Here is a 12090-nt window from a genome sequence, read left to right as displayed (position 1 = left end):
GGGTGGGTAATTTGCTGCCACCACCACACTCCTACAATCGGCACCTGGAACCGCTTATTTCCACTGAGGCTCCTACCTTCAGTGACTGAAAACCACCTACTTCTGTGTATGCAAGGGCATGCTGCTGCAACACCTCTTGATTGGTGTCGGCTAATTCACACTGGTCCCTCCCCATGGACCAGTTCTCTGCAGGGTAGCTGGCAGAGGGCTGACCTTAGAGACACTGGTCTCACTCCAGACAGAGAATGGAACGGCGTTTTGCGCAATTCTGTTGGTCGCAGGATACAGCAGATGAAGATTTCTTGAAGCAAGTAGATGTTTATTGCTCCCCAGCATACAAGATGTTACAGAAGATCAGTCCTCCATTAAAGTCAGGGAAGATCTACGTACACAAGGCTCACATGCCCTCTTTTTATAATCAGAAGACACAATACAGCAGGGTGAAATACTCCCCCTTATACCTTTTGGACTCAAAGCAACTGAACTGTCTTCTTGAAAACTAGATTTCATTTCTAAAACACAGATTGATTTAGCATAAAAGTGTCCAGTGGCTGAGCTTGTGAGTGGTAGTCCCAGGTACAAAGATGTAATTTGGGCCCTCCACCCCAGCCTAAGTTCACAATCACAATATGCCTCATGACAGTGGGTGACAGGGAAAGGCAGAGGGTGACAATGAAAGGCAAGGGTAAGCAGAGGGTCACAGGGAGAGGCAGTGGTTGTCAGGGAGAGGGTGACAGGGAGAGACAGTGGGTGTCAGGGAGAAGGTGACAGAGAGAGACAGTGGGTGGCTTGGGTACAACCACAAAAGTCCTGCATGGTGTGGAGAACAGGAGGCATGTACCTTGGTGGGGACAGGAACACAGCAGCCTCTGCTCTGTCTGTGAAGGTGCCCCCGACCTTTGTGCTGTCCTCAGTTTGGCGCTCGGTCAGGAAGACTCTGACAGTGCCAGTTACACTGGTTGTGAGCTGCCTTTAATTTACAGACAGCAGTGAATCAGAAATAATGTCCAGCTGTCTGTTACTCAGAGGCAGTAAGTGGCTGTGATCATCAGCGCTGATAGGTGGCAGGACCCCTCTATCAGTCCATCACACACAAGGCCCGCCCTGCCTCCCTGTGGTAAAGGGCAGGTCTGGGCCATTCATCCTACATTGTTTAAAATGATCTGCAGGGGTGAGGGGTGAAGGGGTCAGGGTGATAACTTATTGCTCATCTGGGCATCAGTTGGCCCCTTAGTCATCAGGGGCCCCGCAGCAATGCACCTGCTGCACCAATGGTAGTTCTGCCTCTGAAAGTGTCTCTTTCACAAATGTACAGAAAATTCTTGAAAACAAGCAAATTTGTTTTTCCCCAACCCTACTGGACACTGGGGGTCATTCCGAGTTGATAGCTTGCTAGCAGTTTTTAGCAGCCGTGCAAACGGATAGTTACCGCCCACGGGGGGAGTGTATTTTTTTCTTTGCAGGAGTGTGAACGCCTGTACAGCAGTGCGCCTGCAAACACATTTTGTGCAAAACAAGACCAGCCCTGTGGTTACTTATCCTGTGCGATGATTGCTGCGACGAGTGACACGGTAATGACGTCAGATACCCGCCCAGCAAACGCCTGGCCACGCCTGCATTTTTCCAAACACTCCTAGAAAACGGTCAGTTGACACCCAGAAACGCCCTCTTCCTGTCAATCTCCTTGCGATCAGCTGTGCGACTGAAAGCTTCGCTAGAACCTGTGCAAAACCACAATGCTCTTTGTACCCGTACGTCGTGCGTGCGTATTGCGTTGCATACGCATGCGCAGATTAGCCATTTTTTTCACTGATCGCTACGCAGCGAACAACGGCAGCCAGCGATCAACTTGGAATGACTCCCCATTATACACAGAGACACGAGAATACACTGTGGAGGAAATTTCAAAGAAAGTGCTTGTCCACAAAAGGCTTGGTTATTTCACACTATGGGAAGTATTCAATTAGTGTCGGATCCTCTCGGACAGTGAGGATCTGACACTTTAGTATTCTATTACGGGCAGTTTCCGCCTGTTTCCCCTATCATTCTGACCATTTATTTTCGCCCTCTCCTACAGGCGAAAATGTATGGTCGAGAACGGACCCATTTTCGACCACAGCGGGGTCAAAAACACATGACTAAGCAGAGATTCCCCTCATCCGTGTGTTTTTCGACATTTCAGAGTTTGCGACAGGGCGGAAAAACAGCACTTCAATTGAATATTGAAATGTCGAAAAGTGACGACTATTATACTCCTCTATACCTTCTTAGGACGTTCCCAGGGCAGGATTAACAATGGGGCTGATGGAGCTGCAGCTCCAGGCCCACCATCAAAATAGGCCAACTGCTGTAAACAGGGGGGGGACACCTGCAACACTACAGCATTCCTGCCAGCAGAAACCCGAGGCGCCGCCCACTTAAACCTCAGCGGCAGTTTAACTTCAAACACCACCAGATACATGGCCGCATGGTAGGCTGCAGGTGCACTAGCCCCCCTGTACTGCATAGTGTCTCAGCGCTCCACGTGACAGCACACCACATGATGTCCTATGTGCCGACCTCACTACCTCAATCTTATGCAGCCGAGTGTGAACTCATCTCCATGAGGGCTGCCCAGACAGCCGAGTGACTGATCCTGCAGTGCTGCTGACTGGTGATCGGGATGTCAGGTCCTGCTGGCTGCTACTGATTACCGAGCCTCAGATAGTGCTCCCATAAAAGGTACAGCATGCAGGCACTAGCAGAAATATATATTTTGATCAAGTTTCATATATATTTATATGTGTGAATAGTATACTGTGGTTTGTATAATATATGTATGTATGTATGTATGTATGTATGTATGTATGTATGTGTGCATATATGTATATACACAGTCCCCCCACTTTGCTCTGCCCCCTCTCTGGCTTTGACACCATCACAGCTTTGTTCCGTCCCCCTTGCGGCTCCATATGCACAACACACACACACACACACACACACACACACACACACACACACACACACACACGTGTGCATATATACAGTACGTGTGTGTGTGTGTGTGTGTGTGTGTGTGTGTGTGTGTGTGTGTGTGTGTGGTGGATAGATAGATAGATAGATAGATAGATAGATAGATAGATAGATAGATAGATAGATAGATAGATAGATAGATAGATAGATAGTTTCTGTGCAGGGTAAATACTGGCTGCTTGATTTTTACACTGCAATTTAGATTTCAGTTTGAATCTAAAGGAGTTAGATTATTACTGGCCAATATAGCAGCTGTTTCAAAGAATGCAATATTATCCCAGTGATTACACAAAGATCCGTATCCCTCTCTCTCGTTTGGTTTATTTATACCAGATGGACTGGACTGAATGTTCTTTAGATGTTGAAACTCGATCCAAAAAAATTCTTCACTATTTGGCTCCATTATACCCCTTTCAGACCGCCACCTCTGAACACGGCTTATGGGCACATGAGCGCGCATAACCCGTGTTCAGGTACAGTTTGAAAGGTGCAAGGGTTTAAATACCGGGTCGAGTGACCCCGTATTTCAACTCTGGTCATGAGCAGGGTTGAACACGTCTTTAACCCGGCTCACTGTGTGGTGTGAACGGGAGCCGGGACGATGCGACCTGCTTCCCGTTCACTGTGAGTGTACGGGCGGCGCTTGGAGATCATGTGATCCTCAATTGCCGACCCCGCCGCGTCACCACTGACGTCACTAACCCAGCAATATGCCGGGTTGTAGTCAGTGTCAGCGGGGTGCCTGAGGCGGGTTGCACACTGGGAGCTCCCGTGTCAGGCTTCCGTGTGCGATCCGCCTCAGGCAGTCTGAAAGGGGTATTATTTAGTCACTTGCCGGGTTGTTGCCGTGTCGACCCGGGTTGAGGTGCAGTGTGAACGCGCCAAAGTGAATAACCCGGGTCGATCAACCCAGCATTTCAACCCGGGTTAAAAGAAGGGTTAAACACGGGTCAGACCCAGGTCATTGTGCAGTGTGAAAGCCTCTGACCTGAGATATTCAACCTGGGTCTCAGAAAAAGGTGCTGATTGGCTGTTTATGAGTCTGCTCAGAGCAGTCCCCAGCTCCTCCTTTTATTTCCTTTGAAACCTCATCAATTGATCCAGAAAAGACTATTTTAAATCGGGTGGTCTTCAGTATGCCCCGCAAGGGGCTCATTTGCGCTCGCCACATTGTCGGTAAGCCGGCGGTCGGGCTCCCGGCGCCGGTATGCTGGTCGCCGGGAGCCCGACCGCCGGCATACCTTAGTGAACCCTTTTAAATCACATCACAGTGTTTAACATGGGTGACCCAGGTTCAGTGTGAAAGGCACCAACCCAGGAATGACCCGGGAATAACCTGGGTTGAAACGGCAATGTGAAAGGGTCTGAGCCTGCTCTGACCTGGGTACAAAAGCCAGGTCCGACCTGAAAGCGGTATTAGAGACTTGTGCGCAGACCATACTGTTGGAATGCAGACAAAGTTGTTTACAACTTTAAACCTGTGAATCCAGGGTGGAGGTGTATGTGAGGTTAAAATAAATGTTGTGCTGAATACCTATAACTCACATATCATAGAACAATTTACACATACTGATTCATAAAAATCATAATGTCATATTATCATATCTCCCAACTGTCCCGATTTTGGCGGGACAGTTCCGTTTTTTCGCGGTCTGTCCCGCTGTCCCACCCGCGGATCGCAGTGTCCCGCGGGTTGGGGGGCAGTTGGGAGATTTCCCCTGTCTCTCGCTGCTCTGAGGAGAGCAGCGGTGAATAGATGGTGTGTGCATGTGCACAGCGTCTATTCCTGGCAGAGGGGGACAGGGGGCATGACCAGCAGCTCTCACAGTGCTGTTCATGCCCCCATAATGACGAAAATGGGGGCGTGGCTTACGATTGCAGCACTTGCCATGAGGCCACGCCCCCTTAATGGTAGGCCACGCCGCCTAAATTCGGGCGCTCGCCTTCGGCACGCGCAGGTGTCCCTACTTTGCTGACAGCAAAGTTGGGAGGTATTATTCATATAACAGAAAAGAAAAACAAGACTGTTCAGATTCCATATGTGCTTGAGAATTCAAGGCCTGATTCAGATTTGGAAACAAGCCAAAAATAAAATGTAACTTTGTATCTGGAACAAACCATTGTATAATGCAAAGGGAGGAAATGCATTTATATGTTTTCTGTGCTGGGTAAATACTGGCTGCTTTTGCATGTAGTCCACAAATATTAGACAGCTTTATTTTTACACTGCAGTTTAGATTTCAGTATGGACACACCCCACCCAAATCTAATCTGCAGTTTACATCTGCCCCACCTGCAGTGCAATATGATTTTACTCTCACTTTTTGTTTTGCTTTCACATCTGAATATTCCCTCAGTGTCAATATTCAGCAATCTGAATATTCCCTCAGTGTCAATATTCATGCACTGCTTAGGACTCAGGGGGTCATTCCGAGTTGTTCGCAAATTGCACATGCGCAAGGCACGCAGGGCGCATGCGCTTAGTTATTTAACACAAAATTTAGCAGTTTTGCTGTGGCTTCTGCGGCGCTTTTCAGTTGCACTGCTGATCGGTGAGTGATTGACAGGAAAGGGGCGTTTCTGGGCGGCAACTCAGCGTTTTCCCGGCGTTTGCAAAAAAACGCAGGCGTGTCAGGGAAAAACGCGGGAGTGTCTGGAGAAACGGAGGAGTGGCTGGCCAAACGCAGGGCGTGTTTGTGACGTCAAACCAGGAACTAAACGGACTGAGCTGATCGCAATCTGTGAGTAGGTCCGGAGCTACTCAGAAACTGCTAAGAATTATTTAGTAGCAGTTTTGCTCATTTTTCGTTCGCTATTCTGCTATGCTAAGATACACTCCCAGAGGGCGGCGGCCTAGCGTGTGCAATGCTGCTAAAAGCAGCTAGTGAGCGAACAACTCGGGATGAGCCGACACAGCCACCTAAATACCTTGTAGTGTACTAATCTCTCAACGAACAGGGCAGAGAAAGCTCATTCTAAAATATGTCTCAAAGCTTCCTTGAAAAGTGAGACATTTGTACAAAGTTGTGTGTCTACAGGGCATTCTTGCCTACTTTTAAAAAAGCATTTCAGGGAGATGTGAAAGTAACACCTATCAGTGGGGACGTGTACTGCTACATCTGAGAGGTGTGTCATAAAAATTACTTACATCCAAATGTAAATGAACCCCACAGTTAGTAAGATCTACTTGTTGAAGAAAAGACTCATATATTTTTCAGGATTTGTTTGTGTATTGCGCTTTACAAGAGGTTCCATATACTGTAAGTGGGCACGAAAAACTTTATTTAAAATTAGAGATGAGCGGATTCGGTTTTACTCGGTTTTACTCGGTTCTCAAAACCGAATCTTATTGGCTCACGGATGTCACGTGTTTTGGATAGCCAATAAGATTCGGTTTTGAGAACCGAGTAAAACCGAGTAAAACCGAATCCGCTCATCTCTATTTAAAATGCATGTAGCCATAGGGATCATTGTGTCTTATAACCAATGCAGGGAAATGGCACTGATGTTCCCATTTCAATGTATGTATCTGTGATTTATAACCCCCCCCCCCCCCCCCAAGAATGTAACAGCTGCACAATGGGGTTAAGGTGCAATCAGGGAGATTGCTGGACTATTCAGGGAGTCAGGGAGATTGCTTCTATTTCAGGGAGTCTCCTGCAGAATGAGGGAGCGTAGGCAAGTATGGTCTACAGCAGGCATTCCCAACCACGGTCCTCGAGGCACACTAACAGTGCAGGTTTTAGTGATATCCAGGCTTCAGCGCAGGTGACTTAATTAGTAGCTCAGTTATTTTGATTTAACCATCTGTGCTGCAGCCTGGATATCACTAAAACCTGCACTGTTGGTGTGCCTTGAGGACTGTGGTTGGGAATGCCTGGTCTACAGGGTTATTCATTTTTTTTGACCATTAGCATCAAAGCACATATAATAGGCTTTAAGAAGGTGCCACAACTAAATTTTATAGACATAATAATTCTAAGATCCATGTAAAAACAGGCACATGATATTACCAGACTCCTCTCCATCCTTATCTCCAAATATAATGCCCAAACCTGTCTCCTGACCTCAGGGGACCCTGAGACAGTCCCAGGAAATTGGGAACATTTAGAAAGCATGATATATGCCTAATGCACCAGAAAAAAATATAAGCACATTTTCCTTTTAGTACAGATATAGCAGAACACAGAAAACAAAATCAGCCCTTCAGGCAATAAAAAGATATGAGCTACTATATGAGGGGCTGATTGTGAGCTGCACGCAATGTGGCTGTAAAGCGGGCACCCACTAAAGCCTGATTTATTATATTATGCTAATGTGAGTATTCGATCAACTAAAGCAGGGTTCATGTGCGTGCAAGAGAAAAGCCGTGCAGCCCACCGATTTTATGATGTCCACTACAAGGGCCATGTAACTGCACTTGCACCAGTCCCATGCTAAGAGCGAGAGTACATGGTACATCAGAAAAAAGGTTTCCCTAACCCATATGCATAACTCAGAATCGCACAGAGCTTTTGATACACGCCCACAAGAGTCCCATGACACTCTCACAAGTCAGGGTGGTTACATTCTGTTGCATCGTCACTGTCCAGTTCATGCCTCAAAAGTCCTATTTCATGGAAAGACAGTTCTGGGCAAGTTGCCTCTGACTCAGAATAGGATGGCCATACACAAACAGACCTTTGCACTGTATGGAAAAACCGGCCACTTGTGACCCTGAACAGAGATCCACGCAGGGACAGAATGGCCATAGGGCTCACAGGGAAGATTCCTGGTGGCCGGATGCTCATGTGGGGCCTGTTTAATTTGTTGACATGTGAGGGGTGGTGCTGCCGCGATGGTTACACGGTATAACTCTGGTGCTGCCCATATGAGGCCACTTCTACAAATTTTTCCAGGGCCACTTTTAGCTCCCAAATCACCCCTACCCAACTTTGAAAGAAAGTGCAATAGAATATGCTAGTGCTACACAAATGTGAATAAATATCTGAATATAAATTAAAAGGCAAATCCAATAAAGTTTCACATCGACCCAAAGGAATGAAACCAGGCGGTTGTGAAGGTGTGGGGCCTGGGTGTGCATGACCCATTTCTCCTCCCCCCCCCCCCCCCCCCCGCATCCTTTTTTTCTTTTCTTTCTTTTCTAATTCTTTCTTACTTTTTCTTTCTTTTTTCTTTCTTTCTTTCTTTCTTTCTTTCTTTCTTTCTTTCTTTCTTTCTTTCTTTCTTTCTTTCTTTCTTTCTTTCTTTCTCCTCTTTTATTTTTCATTCTTTCATGCTTATTGAAGTCATAGCTATACAGTGTTGACTTATAATGTTTAAAAATATGAAAATGAATCTGAAATCTCTGGTCCGTCGGCATGTTCCTGAAATAAATGCCTGCTACCTGGATGAAACTGGACTATGGGGGTCATTCCGAGTTGTTCGCTCGGTAAAAATCTTCGCATCGCAGCGATTTTCCGCTTAATGCGCATGCGCAATGTCCGCACTGCGACTGCGCCAAGTAAATTTGCTATGCAGTTAGGATTTTTACTCACGGCTTTTTCATCGTTCTGGCGATCGTAATGTGATTGACAGGAAATGGGTGTTACTGGGCAGAAACAGGCCGTTTTATGGGCGTGTGGGAAAAAACGCTACCGTTTCCGGAAAAAACGCAGGAGTGGCTGGAGAAACGGGGGAGTGTCTGGGCGAACGCTGGGTGTGTTTGTGACGTCAAACCAGGAACGACAAGCACTGAAATGATCGCAGATGCCGAGTAAGTCTGGAGCTACTCAGAAACTGCTACGAGGTGTGTAATCGCAATATTGCGAATACATCGTTCGCAATTTTAAGATGCTAAGATTCACTCCCAGTAGGCGGCGGCTTAGCATGAGCAAATCTGCTAAAATCCGCTTGCGAGCGAACAACTCGGAATGACCCCCAATATTAAAAATTTACGGTACAGATGTATCCACAATTATCTTGACGGTTAATAGGATTAACTGTGACTGGCCAGTCAGACTTAATCCCCTGCTGTAATGACTTAATCCCCTGCTGTATTGTTCTCTGTATTGTTTTTGTATTGCAGTTAAGAACAATAGCTGAAGGGTTTATGCTAATAAATCATGTTGTGACTAGTGATGAGCGGGTTCGGTTCCTCGGAAACCGAACCCCCCCGAACTTCACCTATTTTACACGGGTCCGAGGCATACTCGGATTCTCCCGTATGGCTCGGTTAACCCGAGCGTGCCCGAACGTCATCATCCCGCTGCCGGATTCTCGCGAGATTCGGATTCTATATAAGGAGCCGCGCGTCGCCGCTATTTTCACTCGTGCATTGGAAATGTTAGGGAGAGGACTTGGCTGGCGTCCTCTCCGTTTATTAATGTTGCTGCAAATATTTGTGCTTATTGCTTAATTGTGGGGACTGGGGAGCAGCTGTATTATATATAGGAGGAGTACAGTGCAGAGTTTTGCTGATCAGTGACCACCAGTTTTATCCGTTCTCTGCCTGAAAAACGCTCCATATCTGTGCTCAGTGTGCTGCATATATCTGTGCTCACACTGCTTTATTGTGGGGACTGGGGACCAGCAGTATTATATAGGAGGCGCGTACAGTGCAGAGTTTTGCTGACCAGTGACCACTAGTATACGTTGTCTGCCTGAAAAAGGCTCCATATCTGTGCTCAGTGTGCTGCATATATCTGTGCTCACACTGCTTTATTGTGGGGACTGGGGACCAGCAGTATTATATAGGAGGAGTACAGTGCAGAGTTTTGCTGACCAGTGACCACCAGTATTATACGTTCTCTGCCTGCAAAACGCTCCATATCTGTGCTCAGTGTGCTGCATATATCTGTGCTCACACTGCTTTATTCTGGGGACTGGGGACCAGCAGTATTATATAGGAGGAGTACAGTGCAGAGTTTTGCTGACCAGTGACCACCAGTATATGTTGTCTGCCTGAAAAACGCTCCATATCTGTGCTCAGTGTGCTGCATATATCTGTGCTCACACTGCTTTATTGTGGGTACTGGGGACCACCAGTATATTATATAGGAGGAGTACAGTGCAGAGATTTGCTGACCAGTGACCACCAGTATATATAGCAGTACGGTACGGAAGGCCACTGCTCTACCTACCTCTGTGTCGTCAAGTATACTATCCATCTAGATTCTATACCTGTGGTGCATTTTAGTTTTGCAGTTTGCTGACAGTGACCACCAGTATATATAGCAGTACGGTACGGAAGGCCACTGCTCTACCTACCTCTGTGTTGTCAAGTATACTATCCATCTAGATTCTATACCTGTGGTGCATTTTAGTTTTGCAGTTTGCTGACAGTGACCACCAGTATATATAGCAGTACGGTACGGAAGGCCACTGCTCTACCTACCTCTGTGTCGTCAAGTATACTATCCACCTAGATTCTATACCTGTGGTGCTTTTTAGTTTTGCAGTTTGCTGACAGTGACCACCAGTATATATAGCAGTACGGTACGGAAGGCCACTGCTCTACCTACCTCTGTGTTGTCAAGTATACTATCCATCTAGATTCTATACCTGTGGTGCATTTTAGTTTTGCAGTTTGCTGACAGTGACCACCAGTATATATAGCAGTACGGTACGGAAGGCCACTGCTCTACCTACCTCTGTGTCGTCAAGTATACTATCCATCTAGATTCTATACCTGTGGTGCATTTTAGTTTTGCAGTTTGCTGACAGTGACCACCAGTATATATAGCAGTACGGTACGGAAGGCCACTGCTCTACCTACCTCTGTGTCGTCAAATGTACTATCCATCTAGATTCTATACCTGTGGTGCATTTTAGTTTTGCAGTTTGCTGACAGTGACCACCAGTATATATAGCAGTACGGTACGGAAGGCCACTGCTCTACCTACCTCTGTGTCGTCAAGTATACTATCCATCTAGATTCTATACCTGTGGTGCATTTTAGTTTTGCAGTTTGCTGACAGTGACCACCAGTATATATAGCAGTATGGTACGGAAGGTCACTGCTCTACCTACCTCTGTGTCGTCAAGTATACTATCCATCTAGATTCTATACCTGTGGTGCATTTTAGTTTTGCAGTTTGCTGACAGTGACCACCAGTATATATAGCAGTATGGTACGGAAGGCCACTGCTCTACCTACCTCTGTGTCGTCAAGTATACTATCCATCTAGATTCTATAACTGTGGTGCATTTTAGTTTTGCAGTTTGCTGAGAGTGACCACCAGTATATATAGCAGTACGGTACGGAAGGCCACTGCTCTACCTACCTCTGTGTCGTCAAGTATACTATCCATCTAGATTCTATACCTGTGGTGCATGCTGTTTGGGGACTATTTTTTTAAGTGCCATCCTGTCTGACACTGCAGTGCCACTCCTAGATGGGCCAGGTGTTTGTGTCGGCCACTTGTGTCGCTTAGCTTAGCCATCCAGCGACCTCGGTGCAAATTTTAGGACTAAAAATAATATTGTGAGGTGTGAGGTGTTCAGAATAGACTGAAAATGAGTGTAAAATATGGTTATTGAGGTTAATAATACTATGGGATCAAAATGACCCCCAAATTCTATGATTTAAGCTGTTTTTGAGGGTTTTTTGTAAAAAAACACCCGAATCCAAAACACACCCGAATCCGACAAAAAATTTTCAGGGAGGTTTTGGCAAAACGCGTCCGAATCCAAAACACGGCCGCAGAACCGAATCCAAAACCAAAACACAAAACCTGAAAAATGTCCGGTGCACATCTCTAGTTGTGACTAGGCACAGAAAACTACTCAAGATAACGGTGGATACATCTGTATCTTGGTTTTCTTTTTTTTGTCATATTTACATTGACATGGTGGTACTTATGTGTGATGGATATTCTTTATGCTGTAATGTAAAATGTTTGTGACGTCAATAAAAACTTTTTTTTTTAAATGTTACAGCCAAGAATTATAAAACTGTCATTTGGCTTTTCAAACAGCAGTGGAAATTTTAAACACATTGTAATACCAAAAGCTATATTATACATTTATTTAATTTTTTTCCCTGTGGGGTCCAAATTGTCTTATTGTTTTCTATGGGGGCCAATGTGTGGTTTTTTT

At 46.0% G+C, this 12090-nt stretch overlaps 1 protein-coding gene and 1 long non-coding RNA gene across 3 annotated transcripts in view; one reads left to right on the top strand and one right to left on the bottom strand.

Moving 5' to 3' along the window:
• Positions 1–12090, bottom strand: part of LOC134911241 (neuronal acetylcholine receptor subunit alpha-7-like) — a 416671-nt gene that overhangs the window by 120192 nt on the left and 284389 nt on the right. The window lies entirely within an intron of this gene.
• Positions 2475–12090, top strand: part of LOC134911257 (uncharacterized) — a 94773-nt gene continuing 85157 nt past the window's right edge. Inside the window, exon 1 of the long non-coding RNA XR_010176430.1 lies at positions 2475–2721. This is a non-coding gene — a long non-coding RNA (uncharacterized LOC134911257). The remainder of the gene's footprint in view (positions 2722–12090) is intronic.

The sequence above is a fragment of the Pseudophryne corroboree genome, chromosome 1, assembly GCF_028390025.1.
Source record: "Pseudophryne corroboree isolate aPseCor3 chromosome 1, aPseCor3.hap2, whole genome shotgun sequence".
Taxonomy (NCBI): Eukaryota; Metazoa; Chordata; class Amphibia; order Anura; family Myobatrachidae; genus Pseudophryne; species Pseudophryne corroboree.
The sequence above is the reverse complement of the archived record's forward strand: the minus strand, read 5'-3'. Positions and strand labels throughout refer to the sequence as shown.